We start from the raw sequence: 13,351 nt of genomic DNA, 5'->3' as shown, positions 1-13,351 counted from the left end.
TCAGATTTAAGAAAAGGAATGGCCATGAAGGCCTTGAGAAGAATAATGAAAAAAGTGTCTAAGGTGTCTAAAACCATTAATAGGATTAGGAGTCCTAGGGTAGGGAAAATATGTTGATTGAAACACTTAAAAATGCAACTATTATCATAAGACAAGAACAAAAGCATTGATCATTTATTGGTAGGATAGTGTTTTAGGGAATGGATCAGAGATGTAGGATAATGTGTGAGTAAATTCTAGGAGGAGTGAAGGTAGTGTCCTAGCACTTAGGGTGAAGAGACAAAAAGCTTGAATAGTGATAGGTGTCTATCAAGTGAAAAGATGCCACAGTGGCAAAGCTAGTAGCTTAAGGGTAGTTGAAGTAGAGATAGGTACAAATGCATCATATAATAAAAGAATGAGACCCAACTTATGAAGATAAAGACCAACATCCTTATCCAGTAGCAGAGTTAGAATTACCAGAGACAGTACTCAAAATAATAGTTTGAGGAGTAGAAGATCCAGCAGCCAGTTTGACTATGGCAAATCTTTCAGATTCAGTTGCTAAGAAAGTTCCATATTTACTAGCATTAGAACTTATGTCATGTGCCTTCAGCATGGAGAATGGTCTTTGGCTAGAGTGTTCCAAAAACAAAGCTAAATGTTTTGTTTCTTTCTAAATAGAATTTGACTATCAAGGCTCCAATCATCCACATCAAGAAGTAGATAGCTAGCAGATTTCTCTTAAATGTTTATGCCATTTATTAAATAAATATATTCAATCCCACCTCTCAACTAACATTAGAGAGCTATCTAATGCACTTTTCCTTTTATGATCGATCGTGGACTATGACCTGAAAAGTTAATGTGAAAATTCTTACACAGTTGAATCCATAAATAAATCACAATCAATAACATGCACTGTTGTATGATACGAGCCTTACAAACTCCAATTAATCTAGAAAGTTCTCTAGATGTGAGTATATAATATTGTTGCATGCATGGTGTAGGAGCACCTCAATCCTAGACAATTTTGTTTTGCAAGACTCGGTATAGGGTCATGGACATAGAATAAGGGTTCAATAGCAACCCAAGTGATCTTCCAAGGTCAAACAAAACTTTGGTCCACTCTCCCAATCCTTAATACTTCAAAAAAAAAACACTTAATCAATCCAAATGCTGATCCATTTTCTAACTCTGACTAACATCCCAAGTCAGATCACATACACAATCTTTGATTGCCTTCTCAATCTATTTGCATACTCTTCATGCACTATCCTTATGACCCATGTTTGCATACAAACCTTCCACTAGTACCCTCATATCTAATGCACTTCTCACATCCCTCATAACACTCTTTAAAACATCAACAAATCCTTTTCTTACTTGTAAAAATATGTGAATGGTGACTGTCATGGTTGTTTCCATAATGCAACATACACATTAACAAATACTATCCCTTACTTTAGATGCTCACTTGTTTCCACAATCATAGACATGCTCAACACACACTAAACATCACAACACACCCTTCTAACCCAATATTAACTCCTACTTGAGTTATCTAACATTAAACTTACTTTTGTACTATGATTGTCACTTGACACTATTGGTATAGTCACTTAGTCAAACCCAAAATGTGTACCTCTTTCCTTCTAGACCATAGGACACATGGGAGACTTCCCCCTAACACATTACTTAGTCCATATCTCCCCTAAAAACATCATTATCTAAAGTTTGAACATGTCATAACCCTAAACCATATATCACTGGTTTGTTATAGTCTGAGATAGTTTTTACTATTTTCTTCCACCCTTTGCACATATAACCTTAACAATAGGTTTATTGGTAGTTTCTTGCTTATATTTTAAGATTTCATTCATAAGACATGTTAGGATGTTGAATCCCTTCCAAACTGGTCTTGGAAGCATTTGATTTGATTAAGGATTAGCAAAGAAAACTAAGTTTGAACATAATTGTGAAACCCTTGACTAGGAAAAATAGAGAGCTTCCATAATGTAATTACTTTCACTTTTCATGTGGAATAAAGACTCCACATATTTCCAGACCTTCAAAACAGAGCAACATGAACATTAGGATATGTTTTACCCCACCAGGGAAGAAGTAGAAGACCATATTTTCATAAGAATGAGTCACAAGGAGCACTCAAGAAGACACGATAAGGATTTTATATGCTTCAAATTTTGCACAATGAGAATGCCATTGCAAGTGCTTAAATCTAAATGAAAGTTTTGGATTTTCTTCGAACATGCACATCAAAAATGTTTTTAGCCTAAACAATTAGATCTTAAAGTAACTTACGATGTCAAAGTATACATATAGGTATATGGTCTTGTGGTTTTAATTTAATATTGGATTTCTATTCTTTATTTGAAAGCATGTAATTCAGTTCATGACACTAACAAATATGGCTTATGTGAAGCATGTATGTAGATTTCTTTTACCCCAAAGTACTATTCTAGGACTTCAAACTTAAGCAGGTCACCTAAAAAAAGAGCTAAGGTCTAAAGTTCTCATTTGCACTAGATACAGGTACTGACCTAGTCCACCTGCAGGTCTTGACAAGGTTCTCCAATTTGGCTAGAAATGATTTTTACGTACCAGTAGGGATCTAAGATAAATCGGACCAGAATATTATTTATAATTTAAGGTATTTGATATTCCTTGGTACCATATCAAATATAAACTTATCATTCAAATATTGTGATGTTAATAATTTATTATTGTTATATATTTGGTAGTTGCATTTGTTGTCACATTATACCAACCTTTTGGAATTGATGCAACATCTTGATAATTTGATGTTTGAGGGTTCCCTGTGTTTATTTTTTCTATCAATAAAAATTGATTAGCATTTATTAGAGTAGATGAACACATTGGATTCATATATACATACATACACACATATATAAGCAAACCCCCCAAAAAAATAGCGTAACCACATAGACAAGATCCCCAAACCCAGATCAGGATCAGTATCAAAAGGAGAAACACTAAAGTAAGAAATTTCATGAAAGACAAATTACAAACCTAGGAAACTCATCAAACCCACATGTTTTTATACATTTGTAATTGTACTAGGTGATCACAAGTAAACAGTCAGCCGGGAAAGTAATATAGTGTTAGTAGAATCCATGAGTGAAAAATTAAGTCCCAAGCTACTTCAAAGGGAATGATCAAAAAACTATTATAAACTCTGCTAAGGAGAAGAAATCACACGAAAACAATGACAATCAAGCTAACAAGGAAGCAAATTCCACCAAATATCCGGATCACACAATTCCTTCAATTCCAAAAGTGCAATCTTAAGTGTTCCTTTCAAAAGGATATAATGCATTGCTCAGAACTTGACCTCTAATTTATTTCTTAAAAAATCAATCAACAGACTCGAGGAAATGAGGGTGGGTACTACCTCTAACTAATAAAACTATTTATGTTCGAGAATTAATTGTAAAAGATGACCCTGACACAATTCAACTATTTTGCATTTTATGTACCTATACTTCTCAATAATAATAAAATCAATTCTGTATATTATGCTACTTACCACTTGCATGATATCTTTGTTGGAAAACAACACCTCAAACATGGATAATTAAAGGTGTGTCATTTGTTCAACTGATATTCTCTATTAATTTATTTGTTGAAGGAATCATAAATTCCATATATATATTCAGATGTACAAAGGCAAGTAACAATACATGTGTAACTATACTTCTTAGTAATAATAATATCAATTCTATATACTACAATAATTGAAATTTTCATAACAGACCATATCTTGAACTTATTTCTCAACTTTTTTAATTATTCCACATCTTAAAGAATATGTAGTCTAACCTTATATTATTTTTTTCCAAATCAATTTGGTGATTTTAAGTCAATGTCAATTAATCCATCAAATCTTGCCTTATAGTTTCATTCTTAATGGTACATCTCACAACATTCTAAGCCCTAGATGTATTACATTGTTTTATTAATAATCTATTTTCCAAGTTCAAGCTCTCTTGTTTATCAAGATGATATAAGTCAAGTCCAATGTTGCCTTTTTTCCAAGTTAGGACAGCCAACTAATGTTGTGCCCTTGCACATTTTTTTTCTCAACTGATACATCTATTTTTTCATAGTGTCATAAGACTTTGGTTAGATAATCTATCACATGCATAAAATTCAAATTTCCATGTCAAGTCAAATTATTAAGCACTAGCTTGTGTTTTTCTTCTTGGTAACTCAAATCATATGACATCCTAGTTAAATACACACACAAGGTTTCTCTTATTATAATAAACATGTTTAAAATCAAAATATTTCAAAGCTAGATGATGAACAACATTCTTCAACAAGTGTGGATCAATCTAAACATCCCACACATGATCTTTTTGATTGGGCTATTGATGTTTTGAAGAATATGTCCTCTCAAAAAAAATCAATGTTTGATCTTACCTCCTTCACACTTTGACAAGGATGTAAAAGGTCTTTCCCAGCCTTTATGATATGACAACTTATCATATAAATATCTTATTGCATAATTTTCCATGATGATACATATACACTATTATTGGATATTAATCCAATTTCTCACATTCTCTCTCATAAGTCATTAAGGCCACAACTATGAAATCATTTTAGTTAGAAACTTGACACCACAAAAGGAATCTTATGCTCAAAAGAAATTATTATTATCACAACATTCCATGATTGGTTTATCATCATATTGGTTGGTTTGAACAACAATACCTCAATTTTTTTGACTTGTTTTAGGAGAGATGACATACTTTAAATGAAAACAAATTAGATTTCTTATCACAATGCTTCGCAATTAGTTTATCATCATATTGGATGGTTTGAGCAATGCAAACTCTATTTTTTTCATTCAGTTTAAGGGGAGATGGCATGCGGAGGCCTTACAAGAATAGAATTGCCACTATTTTCACTGGGTGATTTGCAGAAGTAATTGAGGCCATCAAGGAGTCAAGCATTGACTATCTATAAATGAACATAAAAAGATGGGTTATTTTGGACTACCTCACATTTCCTATTGAATTGACACAATCCATAGAATCAATCATATGATTGGGAGAATGCTTTGTAAGAAAAAAATAAAGATTAGGCCTCCATATGGTTGTTAATGTTTATTGGACTATTTAGAAATAAGTTCTTTTGGTGATTGGAATGGAATTTAGACAACCATTCCTAGTGTGAACTTCCAAGAGGCATGGGAAGCATTGGAATTGAAGAATTTGAAGGTTGTGGCTAAGGCAAGAGGATGTTATGGTCACATCACTTTGGAGATCAAGGCTGATACCTTTAAGCAATGGTTGTGTTGTAATTCCTAATGACATTGTTAATTGGCAATGGCAACCAAATGTTTCCCTTTCTATGATTGGTGTCTTAGTCATTGTGTAGATCATGCTATTTTTTGAGTTTTTCTAAGTCCTTTTTTGGTTTCGTGGTGACTGTTAAACATCTATTTGATCCATGTCAACATTGCATTCTCAAAAGCAACATGCTCTTCCATATAAGGGATGACTTATCCCCCTTCCTTGAAATACTTAATCCACTTAAAAATAAAGCCCACCATATCAATACATCAATATTTTAGTTTTTTAATAGACCTGTTGAGACTCTATTTAGGACCTTTGATGATGGATTATGGAGTGTAGTTCAAAATGATGATAGATTCTGGAGTGTGGTTCAAAATATTGATGCAAATAAATTTTAACAATTGAATTTAAAACCATGGCACATTAACATCATAGACATTATAATCCTTTGTGTGGTTCATAATTTGGATTCAACATTTCCCTTCTTTAAGTTTTCAAGTTTGTATGTATCAAAGAAAAAATGAGAAAACTAATAGCCCTATAATGGTTTTATTATGTAGATTGTTCCAAGAAAATGAAGAAGAAGGAGATACTAGTCTTATATATACAACTATAATAAGGAAAATGGAGCTATTGATCTTATAGATAGTCTGAACTTTGGATCATGTTTTACTTGAAACAAAAATTAAGGAATCGAAAGGCATTAGTTGCACGGTCAAATTTAGAGATATCTATGAAAACTTCATATATATAAATCAAATTATTTTTCAAAGTATAAAACATTTCAACAATAATGGAGGAGAAGCTGCTAACCCTCTATGTAGTTTAAATATAAATTTCTCAAAAAAATGGAAAACAAGGAGTTGTCAACCCCTTACATGCTCTAAAATATACAATGCTATGACAAGAAGAATGAAAAAAGAAAAAACAAAGCAACATATGTACCCATTATGAGATTTTGGATGAGTCCATCAGTGCCAACTATTGAAAATCAAAATGTATGCATCTCTCCAATGCTATGATTGTTGATAAATCACATCAATTTAGAATGTCTCTCTACCAGTATTCTAGTTTGGCTAGGCCAAGAATAGAGCCCATGGAAATTCTATGGAACAATTGTATCTCTGTAAACAATGCCCATGCTAAAACTACTATATCTCATTCAAGAGTTTTTGGTTTCAAAATTATTATAAGGAAATTAAAAATCACAAAGTACCTATATAAAATGCTGAAGGAAATATGCATCATTTTGGTGTGCATGTTTTTCACCAAATGACACATCTACCCTCAAAAGACAAAGCATATATTTCCATCGGTTACGGATGGAGTCTCCCACATCAACTAGGTTTTTGCCTTTTGATGCATTCAACATTTGCAAGGCATCAAACCTACAGACTAGAACATCAAAATTACATAAACTAAAGTGTATAAATGTAGTGCATATGAGTTTTTCTAGGTTTAAAATTGTAAATTTATTTCATGAGGGAAACTTTCCTAAGTGCCTCAAACAATGTATCAGTCTATGCTACAAACAAAACCCAACATGAGAAAAGTTTACAACAATAAGAATACAAGCTTTGAATGCTTTCTAAAGTACCTAGTTCAACAATTCAACTTTACCACCCCTATGTCTAACTGACTCGGTCAATATCCAACACTTAGTTATAATAATAAAAATGTATAGCAAGATTTTTATACAAATTTCTATAAAAGTTGTGCATGGAAGAAAATACTATATTCTAGGTATGCATCCCAGGCAATTCTCTCTGTAGTCCATACCTAGGGTATTTTGGGTGCATGGTAACACATTGGAAACATCCCCAAGTTGTCCCTTATTTTTCGAGGCCGAGAAGAGACCTTTGAAAACATATGGAGAAATCCAACCATCCCCATCTAGAAAAAGCCCACAAGCATTCCACTTTAGAAAATAGGGTTGGGGAAATGCCTATAAATAAAAGATGTCACCCCTTTCAAAACTTAGAAAGAATCAATACACCTACCAATTTAATTGAATGGTTGTGCAACACGAGCAGACAATTTTCCCCATACTATAATTGTTAAAGTTGTATTTATAAATAGTTAAATCTCATCAACAAGATGGCAATTTTTACTTTTTAATTTGGACTGAGCAGTGTATTTTAAGTGGGTTGAAAGAAATGATATGATCTTTGTATTCATTGTGTGAGTATAATTATACAAAGGGTGTTTGATTTATATGACAAAAGACAGAAGTTATTGCAGTAAAGTAACAAGATTAAGAGACCGATTCACAATGGACCAAATTAGAGTATATAATACTATATACAATACCTTCTTTTAGTTGTGGTTCACCTTTGATCTCCACAACAATGTCATATCTTAGTCTCCATTCTACCTCTTCTATCTACAAATAGGAATCTTTTCCCCGAAGTGCAAAATTCCTCCATGAAATATGTTGTTATTAACCCTAATGTGCTATTCAAGCATGAAATCTACTCTATGTTACACTTCGTAGCTCTAGAAGGTTCAAAATGTAACCTTACAGTTTGGGAGATAGAAAATCAACAAAATGAAACTCACACTTCCCTCCAAAATCTTACACTTGAAAAAATTCACTCATTGGTTTTCCCTCCTTGGGAGATAGATGTATGTGTGAATATGCGGCCTATGCTAACACACACACTTCAACATGGTCATTGTATGCGGATTCATCCCGGAATGAACATTGGATTGTTCATTCGAAAATCAGCCGGCAAGGCGACCTGTTGCCTTCTATCTAAAGGGAATTGCTTGTTAGATATCCTCAGATTTGAGGTGTTAAGCAACCAGACCCTCTAAGAATGAAGGATTTAAGAAATGAAATTAATCTATATGATTGTGCAGATTAACCTAAAATGAGAAATGCATTCTAATCTAGGAACAATTGAAACAAAACTAGATTAACCTATGCATATTAAGCTAAATGAAATTAAGCTAAGGATGCAAAATGTATGCAAAAATGTGAGCAAATGTGAGTATGAATTTCAATAGCAATTCAATGCAAATTCTAATTCATCCTCCCTCAAAATGAAGAGATGAGGGTCTCTTAAATAGACTTTCATGGAATCCATCAACAGTTGAGATTGATTTCAATCAATGATCAGGATTGAAGATGAAGTTCAGTCATAAAGGAAGGTTCCCAAATAAAAGGGATTTAACTGATTTAATTTGAGTAGAATAAGGAGTTAACTGATTTAATTCCTTTTTGATCAATAGTGAACTAGAAATTTCCCTTTTTGAACTGAAGAGAGATTTTGGTGAGATATTTAATTTAATAAAATGAGATATACTCTCATAATTACCTTTTCTATTTAATTAAATTATTTAATTAAATAACTTCATTTAATTAATTAGGAATGGCTTCCCATTTAATTAAATAACTTTGTTTAATTAATTAGAAGTAAGTGCTCCATTTAATTAAATAATTTTGTTTAATTAATTAAAATAGGCACATTTATTAAATTAAATAAATTTAATCCCATAGTACATTAGTCTTAGGAGATAATTTAATTTAATAAAGTATAAATACTTTTAAATTAAATTATAATTAAATCAAGTAGGTTTCATGCGACTAATATGAGTACGTACTATAGGAATTAAATAAGAAATGTGATGAATGCAAATTAGGGTCTTCTGCATCTGACAATTAAGTCAAGTAGTGAGTTAGATCAAGAGTGTCTAATGAAATAGGACTTTAGCAATGATCAAAATAGACCAGAATTGGTATCATGGCAATGAGCCAATTTTAGGGTATTACATTTTGCCCCTCTTTGAATGAATGTGCAAGCAACACATTCAATTCAAAGAAAATTAGAAAGTATGATGCGTAGATCAAAAAAAAGAGATTGGTTTCAAAATTGATTCTACGGAGACCAATTGATGAGCTTTTAAGGACTATCTCTAGAACAGAGCTTAATCCCAAGGAATCCAAGCAGAATACCTAGATACCTAAATTGAAACAGATAAGCTTTTAAGGATCATCTCCAGCATGAAGCTTAATCCTAAGGAATCCAGGTAGAACACTTAGATACCTAAGTTGAAATAGATAAGCTTTTAAGGATCATCTCCAGCACAAAGCTTAATCCTAAGGGATCCCAGTAGAACACCTAGATACCTAAGTTGATAAGATCTAATTATGAGTCACAGAATCATCCCTAGAATGAGGCTTGATCCTTAGGAGTTAGGGTTTAGACTGTCCCGATACCTGTCCATAAGACTCAGATCAGAAATGTTATAAGATGTGATCAAATGATGAAAAGATGAAGTAGATGACAAGGATGCCAGAAAGAGGGGGACAAGATGCCCCGAGTAATGAGATGCCCCAAGTGAGAAGGACATAAAATGGGAACCAGATGCCCCAAGTAATGAGACTCAAAATGAGTTGAAATTTAGTTCAATGATGTAATCATCCTACCCCCTCGAGAGCAAAATTGAAAGATGACACACCAAAAGTATGATGTAAGGAGAGTGATGAAAGATATAGAAGAAATCCAAGGTTTAGTAGAATATAGAAGAGATTAGAAGGATCAGAAGAAATATAAAGAGATTAGAATGATCAAAATAAATATAAAGAGATCAGAATGATCAAAAGAAGATTCAGGGTTGATTTGAAATGATTGCGAAGTTGCAAAGACCAAGTTTGACCAAAAGTTGATCAGATTTAGCCACGGTTGACTTGAGTTGACTATTTTGAAAATGATTTTTAAAAATATGGAGAATGTAGAGATGAAAGGATTCCAAGAATCACAAAGTACCAGAAAGATTTGGGTTGCACAAAAAAATTTAAAATGCATTTTGAGCCACTTAAGTGTGTCAGATTTCAAATTTGATCCTGAAAAATGGGTTCAAAGCAACCAAAGTAGCCAAGAGAGTGATTAATCAATCATTTGTGCAGTTCGTGAAAGAACATGATACTTTGAAGAGATCAAAAATCCCTCATCAGAGAAGGTGCAAGTAGATTTGTAGTTGAATCGCATGCTTATGCAAGTGAAGTATGCAATGCAAGACTATGTTAAATGCAACCCTAGGTCTAGTTACTGAGCCTCGATATTTAATCATCACCGAATATAGAACAAAGCTCATAGGTCATATAATTCCCACTGACATTGCAATCATGGAAATATGAATATAACATACATTATTGGTTTGTTGGGATTAAATGTAAGAATTCGAGGCACAAGAAGCCAGAATGACCAGAACATTTGTCCCTTTTAATGTAGCAAGTTAACATAAGCATCAAAGCATAGATGCTAGGATGACCTGAATGTTGCTTGCATAAAAGACACACCAAACACACGAGAGATCCATCTTATGCTAAGTACTCAGTATTTATACTATCCGCAACAACCCTTGCATTTGTAACCTGAGACAGAAGTGTGTTAGATATACTCGCAGTGACCTGTATTTTCACTTAATAGGACGAGTATTAGTATGTACTATAGCATGAAGAGTTCACTCCAACAAACAAGTAGAAGAACCAATGTCATTGACGTATCTATATAAAAGGAGTTGAGGTACACACGGCCATCCAATACGAGATGGAGGCTCTTATAGTGGACACCCCTTTTATAGGAATGTATCTACTTGTTGGAACTAAACTATAAACAAAAAGACAAGAAAAGATCATGCCCCCAGTCATTACTTCTATAGTCGAAGATGATATCATCAAGTTTCTCGAGGAGATATGATAAAGCAAAAACAAAGCAAACAAAGAAAAAGCTCAGCATATCCAAACAAGTATATCATTTTTGAGTTCAATGTTTTGGGATTGATGTCAAGTGTCAATGTCCAGAATACATTTGAAAGAAATCTCTTCAGTAGGGTGACAACAGTAGGCAGACGCAGTCAGAATGATTGGTGATTGAGGTCAAAGAGGAATCTTCATGATGAAGAACCTAAGAAGGACTGAGCGACAGTAGGTAGACGCAGCCAGAGCGACTGGTGACTAACGCAAGAGAGATCTTCCATAAAGGAATCTGGAGACATAACCCAAGCAATAGTAGGCAAACACAGCTAAAACAACTGGTGACCGTTGAGAAAGAGATTCTATGAGGAGAATCTCAAAAAGAGAGTGACATTGGCGACAATAGGTAGACGTAGTGAGGACCACTGGTGACTGTCGCGAAGGAGATTCTATGAGGAGAATCTCAAAAAGAGTGACACTAGAGACAGTAGGCAGACGCAGTGAGGACCACTGGTGACTGTCGCGAAGGAGATTCTATGAGGAGAATCTCGAAAAGAGCGACACTAAGGGGGGATGCCCCTAATCTGTGACAAGACTCAATCCATGGATACATGAGCAGAAAGCAAGAAAGTAGGAAAGCGAAAGCGTGAAAGCAACTATACAGAGTAGCCAGAAGATGCACTGCAAGATGGAGCATTGGGAACAAGGGGTGCTTGTTTACCAGGTTTTTACCTTCTTGGCAAGATTCTCTTTTTTTGCTACCATGATGCCTATTTCTAGGTTTTCACCAATGGCACTTTTCTTGTTTTTCAATTTTTTTGTATTTTTATTTTAAATTTTTTTTTTTGGTGTTACCAAGGCACCTATTGCTAGGTTTTCATTAGGGTAACAAATTTTTTAGGACATATAGATATGTACAGAGAGCTTGTTGAGATTAAATCAACTGTAAAATTGCTTCAGGTGGAGAGTGTCGACAAGCTCTTTAAGCACTTCTCCTTCAGTTGTGGAAAGTTGATAAGCGCCAGATCCATATACTACAGTGATGATGTGCGAACCTAGCCAGTTTGGTTCAAACTTTCCCTTTTGCATTCATTGTTGTTGATTCTTAGGGTTCTCTCTCAGGACGAGGTCACCCAGCTAGAAGTCACATGGCCTGATCCTCCGATTGTAGCTTCGTGCCATTCTTTCTTGATATGCTCGTAGATGATCACATGCCACTTGTCATCGTTCATCTAGTAACACAAGCTCTTGAAGCCGAGCTATCCTATAGTCATCATCAATGATAAGGCCTTTCATAGAGATTCTTAAGGTAGGAATCTCAACCTCTATTGGAAGTACAGCATCCGCCCCATACACCAATGCAAAAGGAGTCGTGCCCATTGGAGTTCTAATGCTTGTCCTATATGCCCACAAGGCTGGGTTGATCTGGAGATGCCAGTCTCTCCCTTACTAACTGTGTGATGAAGAATTTTGAGGATCGCCTTATTGGATGCCTCAGCTTGGCCATTACCCTGGGGGTAATAAATGGAAGACCAATGTTGTGTGATCTTGAATTTCTTGCACAGTTCCTTGAGGTCTTTATTCTTGAACTGTCCTCCATTGTTAGTAATGATTGAGGATGGTACACCATATCTACAGATGGTGTAGTTTGTGATGAAAATTGCTACAGTTTTGCCATCAACAACTATGAGAGGGACTGCCTCTACCCATTTCGTGAAATAATCTATAGCCGCAATAATGAACTTATGTCCATTGGAAGAGGTTGGGTGAATCTACCCCACGAAGTCAAAGGCCCATTGTTGAAATGGCAATGTTGTAGTAGAGGGAATCAGCTCTCTGGCTAGAGCATGAATGAGATTCCCATGTAGCTGACACTGCTTGCAAGACCTAGCATACTTAACAGCTTCTTGCTCCATTTTAGGAAAGTAGTAACCAACATGAAGGAGTTTGCGAGCTAGTGTTAGGCCATTGGAATGAGATTCGCAAATGCCTTTGTGAACGTCAATTAGTGTGTGTTTGGACTCGTCGGGTTCTAAACACCTAAGGAGTGTTCCATCGAGACCTCTCCTATACAGATTGTCAGCAATAATGACATAATGTGAAGCATTACAAATTAGGTAACGTTTCTCATTCTGGGTCAGACCTTCCAGAATGGTTTGATTACGAAGGTAGGAATAGATGTGATGGTAGTGAGATGATTCTTGTCCTATAATAGAACAAATCATCTTGGAATTAGGTGTGTCATAGGTTGGGTAGTATAACGCTTCCACCAAGAACTCATGTCAGAGATCATTTTTTGGCATTTGTAGCAAGGAGGCCAGAGTGG

This window comes from Cupressus sempervirens, chromosome 10 (assembly GCF_028749045.1).
Source record: "Cupressus sempervirens isolate cs-2001-9-10 chromosome 10, ASM2874904v1, whole genome shotgun sequence".
Lineage (NCBI taxonomy): Eukaryota > Viridiplantae > Streptophyta > Pinopsida > Cupressales > Cupressaceae > Cupressus > Cupressus sempervirens.
Note: the sequence above shows the minus strand (reverse complement) of the source record.